The sequence below is a fragment of the Sciurus carolinensis genome, chromosome 12 (assembly GCF_902686445.1).
Source record: "Sciurus carolinensis chromosome 12, mSciCar1.2, whole genome shotgun sequence".
NCBI lineage: Eukaryota > Metazoa > Chordata > Mammalia > Rodentia > Sciuridae > Sciurus > Sciurus carolinensis.
In genome coordinates this window covers 47,239,221-47,244,830 of record NC_062224.1, presented here as the reverse complement: position 1 = coordinate 47,244,830, position 5,610 = coordinate 47,239,221, and the positions used below count along the sequence as shown (strand labels likewise).

General features: G+C 38.3%; 1 non-coding gene across 1 annotated transcript; it reads left to right on the top strand.

Annotated features, from left to right (window-relative positions):
- The first annotated feature begins 3,592 nt into the window (after positions 1–3,592).
- LOC124962529 (U6 spliceosomal RNA) lies at positions 3,593–3,697 on the top strand. Its single transcript, XR_007104535.1, has one exon. It is a non-coding gene; the product is annotated as a U6 spliceosomal RNA (small nuclear RNA).
- Positions 3,698–5,610: the final 1,913 nt, after the last annotated feature.

The following is a 5,610-nucleotide window of genomic DNA, read 5'->3' as shown; positions in this document are numbered from 1 at the left end:
TAACATATTTGTCATAATTCACATAATATAACTTGGTCAATTTCATTCCCAAGAACTTCTCTTTTCTCTCTCTCCTCTTCTGTCCCCCTTGTACCTGTCCTCTACTCTACTGGTCTTCTTTCTATTTTCATGAGATCCTTTTTTTCCCTTTTTTATCTATAGTTTCCACATATGAGAGGAAACATATGACCCTTGACTTTCTGAGTCTGCCTTATTTCACCTAACATCTTCTTCAGTTCCATCCATTTTCCTGAAAATAACATAATTCCATTCTTCTTTATGACAGAATAAAATCTATTGTGTGTGTGTATACACATCACATTTTATTTATCCATTCATCTTTTGATGGACACCCAGGTTGGTTCCATAACTTGACTATTGTGAATTGAGCTGCTATAAACATGCATCAAATTTATCATTTTTAATGAAATCAATAATGAACATGGATTCTATCCTCATTGATTTTTGGAATATATGCTTAATGGCCCATCATCCCATTATTTAATTTCCATTTGAAATTTTCTCAGGCCTCTTTTGTTGTTCTAAGCTTATCTTTATAATTAATAAAAGTACTATTTTCTGCTTTTCTTTTCCAGTTTCTATTAAAAACAATCACTGGAAAGTTAGAAATTTGCTAAATTTTCCAAGGAAATTTTTAATTATTCTACAAAGGAAATCAAGACCCATTTATCCCACTCCTTGGTTTATACCCAAAGGACTTAAAATCAGCATACTACAGTAACTAAACCACATCAATGTTTATAGCAGCTCAATTCACAATAGTAGATTGTGGAACCGACCTAGATGCCCTTCAACAGATGAATGGATAAAGAAACTGTGGTATATATACACAATGGAATATTATTCAGCCATAGAAGAATAAAATTATGGCATTTCCAGGTAAATGAATGGAATTAGAGAATATCATACTAAATGAAGTAAGTCAATCCCAAAACATCAAAGGTGAAATATTTTCCCTGATAAGTGGATGATGATACATAATGGGGGTGGAGGGATGGAGAGTAAGAGAAGAATGGAAGAACTTTGGATTACATAGAGGGAAATGAGATGGGGGAGGGGCGGGGGTATGAAAGATGGTGTACTGAGACAGACATAATTACCCTATGTACGTGTATGATGACACGAAAGGTGTGAATCTACATCGTGCACAACCACAGAAACGAAAAGTTGTACCCCATTTGTGTACAATGAATCAAAATGTGATCTTAAAAATAAAAAAATTTTTAAAAATTTAAAAAAAGAAAAGAAAAACTTTTGTAAAACAGGATAAACAATAAAATAAGACATCCTTAATTTAAAGAAAACACAGAGTAATCCTGGAATCCAAAAAATTCCACAAAGTTTAACAGATGGTCTTGTAAGATTAAAAAATAAAGCATATTAATGAATCAGTTCACAAAACTGAAAACCAGCTCAATGCAGAGAATGTTTTGTGGATGGTGGTTGAAAACTGATCATTAAAGCCGTTTTGCATATATACAGAAGATAGTCCTTCAGTCTTTTTCCCCCTTTTTTTCTTCCAACAGGCCAAGTGTTCACAGATGCAGAGAAAATGGAAACTCATTAAAGAAATAATGAAATAGAGAAGTTTGGCACTTTGAAGTTTTCACCAAATAGGACTGCCCAGAAATGAGCAGAGCATACCGAAGCCAGTGGCCACAGCAGCCTCTGCACAAAGTCCTCAGATCTGAGAATTCCACGCACACCAGGACCAACACCCCACTCCCACCTTCCTGGTGGCTTCACTCTCTTGACATTCTCAATTTAATTTGATGCATCCTTCTTCCATTTAATATCTCTTTTATTTCTTTCTCTATACCATGCCCCCCCCCAAAAGAAATTAAAAGGGGGAAAAAGAAAAAGAAATTTAAAGAAAAAAAATAAATGTAAGCGTAAGAAACTTTTTTCAAAATCACATCCTTGTTCTCAGTTTGTGTTCTTTTCCCCTGCTGGCCTATCTTCTCTTACCATGTCACTTCTGATGCATATTCTTTCCCCCTATGGCAAGAAAGAAAAAAAAATCAAATTCAATCTTGTCAATTTACAGTATTTATTAGCATCTTTAATTAAAAAACAAAAGAAAGAAATGCCAGAGATGAACTTGAACCGTTTGGTCATCTTTAAGTTCCTCAGTGTTCACATCTACCATTATCTGTTTCTAAGTATTAGTTAAGGTTATCTGGGTCTTGTCTGTTTCAGATGATGGGTCAGGTGAGTGAGACACTGGCTTCTGTGTCCCTCAACACAAACAATATGAAAAGACATGTTATCAATTCGAGAGAATAAAAACAATCCCATATAACAAAGTAAATGTCAAGCCAAGATATTCAAAAGAGCTAAATGACATTTGAGAATCATCCAGCAAAATCTTTTCCACTGAGTGATGAGAGGAAAGGGGGAGGCTATGTCTTGCTGCTATGAGCTGCCTTTGACCTTTGGAAGGGCATTTAATATGTCTTCACTTCACTGTCAAGATCTGTCAAATGAGGCCAGTACTAATACCCACCTCACAGGACTGCCGTACAAATAAATGTGAAAAGCCCTGCAAAGCACTTAAAAATTACCAAGGATATAGCAGGCACTCCCTTACTATTAACAGTCAGAAAAAATAACATTAATATTATCAGGTCCACATGGCTGAGCATATTGGGGTGAGCCAGGACTAGATGTTGAGTGTCCTCATTCCAAATCATGTTTTGGGAACAGAATAGCTTTTTCTCTCATGAGTGAGTGACTTGACAAATGAGAGGTCCTCAACATAAGTTCTTTGGGACATTTACACTCACAGTTGGAACCAGGTAGAGCTGAGCTCCCAGAACAACATGGTCTTTATTTAGCCTCTATAAGCCTCAATTTCCCCCACCTTTAATAAAGGAAGTAGCAATATGCCTTATTATAGGGTGATGAGGCTTAAGTTAGATAGTAAATGTCAATTGATTTTAGAGAGCAACACAGCCAGTGGTGGCTCTTAACACAGATGTGCACTGGGGGCAGAGGGGTTCTGAGGTGCACTTTAGGCAGTTCTTTTTGTAAAGGTGGGAATCTTCCACAAACGAGTGAGACTATTCAGTCTTTGTCCTCCTGTGCATGGCTTATTGTCCCTGACATAATGTCCATCCATAATGTTCCATCCACATTGCTACAAATAACAGAATCTCATCCTTTTTTGCCTGAATAACGCTCTACTATGTACGCATACCATATTTTCTGTATTCATTCATCCATCAGTGGACTTCTTGGTTGACTGCGTATCATGGTTATCGTGAACAGTGCCACAATGAATGTGGTCCTGCAGGAATCTCTGGTATGATTTTAGTGGGATAGGGGAATTATATGGTAGCTCTATTTTTAAGTTTTTGAGGGATCCTCCATACTTCTCCATAATGGTTGTACCAATTTTCTCTCCAACAGTGTAAGAGTTTCCCTTTCTCTACATCTGCACTAGTATTGGTTATTTTTTGTCTTTTTTTTTTTTTAATAATAGCCCTTTAAACAGGAGTAAGATGACATCTCATTATTTGTGTTTCCCTGATCAATAGTGATGATGAGCATTTTAAAAATTGATCACATAGTGCATTTGGGCAGCACATACACTAAAATTGGAATGAAACAGAGAAGATTAGCATGGCCTCTGCATAGGGATAACACAAAAATTCTTGAAGCATTCTATATTTTTTCTTACTTAAATCTTCACTGCATTGCAATTTCCTTGTAGGTGTATTATGGTAAGTGAATCTCATCCAATAAATCTTCCCTTTAAAAAAATGTTGATCACATCGAAGTAGAGAATAGAAGAGAGACCACTAGAGACCAGGAAGAGGTCAGAGGGGAAGAAAGAGGGGAGAGTGAGAGGGTGGATACCGGGAACCAAAACAGTTTCAGGGGAGAAAAGCAGTTTTGGCATTGTATAGCACAGTAGGGCGACCAGTGTACAACACTTACTTATGCATTTCAACATATCAAGGAGAAAATCTGGCGCATTCCCAACACTTTGAAATGATAATATCTGAGATGGAAATGCAAATTGCCCTGATATGTTCATTATACATTGTATACATGTTTCAAATTATAATACTCTAGCCCTTAAAATTTTTTTAATACTTTTTTTTTAAGGTGAGACATAGAAAGCTTACCCTGGAAAAGGCAGTTTGGAAGAAATAGGAAAAGTCCCAGCAGATAGAGGTAGAGAGAGGACAGCACTTCTGTCTTTCCACAGACCTGCCATGTCGAGTTTCTCTCATTCTCTGAGTAACCGCTCAAGCCCATTGTTTTATTTTTTCTGAAATTGTGTTTTAAGTGGTGGCAAGTAGATACGCAGCTACTGCCAATGATACAAACTGGCTCAGTTATAAAGAGGGAGCTACCAGAAAACTTATCCAAAGGAACATTTCCCAGTGAAACCAGATCAGACCGAGGATTTATACCTCCTCTGTAAGAGCAAAAACATTTGCTTTCCACGTCATCTGAATGTCTGCAGCTTTGATGCCAAACCTAACATGCTAAGCCCGGGCAGGCGAGTCAGACTCCAGAGCAGCTCGGTGGGTTATGCAACCAAAGTTTAGGAGCCCTCTGTCCGCATAAATCACAACAGCTCCACACTTTGTAGAGGAAATTAGCTCAGAGAAATGCCAAATGGGATCAAAAATGCAATAGATTGACATTCCAATAAAATAAGCTCTTCTACCCTCTGTATGCCCCCTGAGCCCCCAGGGACATATTTGTTCCAGAAATAGCATCACATTCACATTACATCTTGGTTCAAAACTAACAGACCTTGGAGGGGTCTGTCTCCCAACCCCGCCAGGGGCAGCTCTGATGGATGTTTGTCTCACTTCCAAGGGACGTTACAGGGTGTGATAACTAATGAGGATGGGTTGTTTACCAGGGGAGGTTTTCACACAATGCACAGATTGAAAACACAAAGGGGAACAAGCAAAAATGGACATAAAGGCACTGTGCTCAGGCGGCAGAATGTGACATTGTCCCTATTTGGCATAGGGGTGGCAGGCAAGGAGGGGGAGCAGAGGAGGGTTTTTTGTTTGTTTGTTACCAGTCATTAGAAGATCCGGGTTCCATCGTTTTTAGTACCAGTTCACTCCAAGCCCAGTGTTAATGGCTACATGGCCTTCCACTCCTGCAAGTTTTAAGGGTGAATATGCTAATGTTGTTGAGTTTTGAGATTAAAAAAAAAAGAGAGGCGCACAAAGTTTCTGGAGCAAGAATTGTTAATGGTTGCAAATTTGCAGAAAGCAAGGCCCCTGGCTGTGGCACTCATGGCAAAGGCATGGTGTTCTTCCCCTCCTATTCTTGTGGCTAATTGGCCAAATCAGGGAGAGAGAGAGAGAGAGGAACTGCATATTCAGTATTCAAAGAGACTCCTCACTCTTCACAACACTCTTCTGTTGTGTAGCAAATTATTCGCAACAAAGGTCAAAATCTTCTATCTCGGGATATAAGACTTATACCTATCTAAACTTTTAAGTCCAGAAAAGGAGAGTTTGAGAAATTTCCCTTAACTGGTGTTGTGGGGTAAAAGGGAGAAATGAGAAGCAGGAAAATATTTCTGATTTACTGGTACCAGAGCATTGT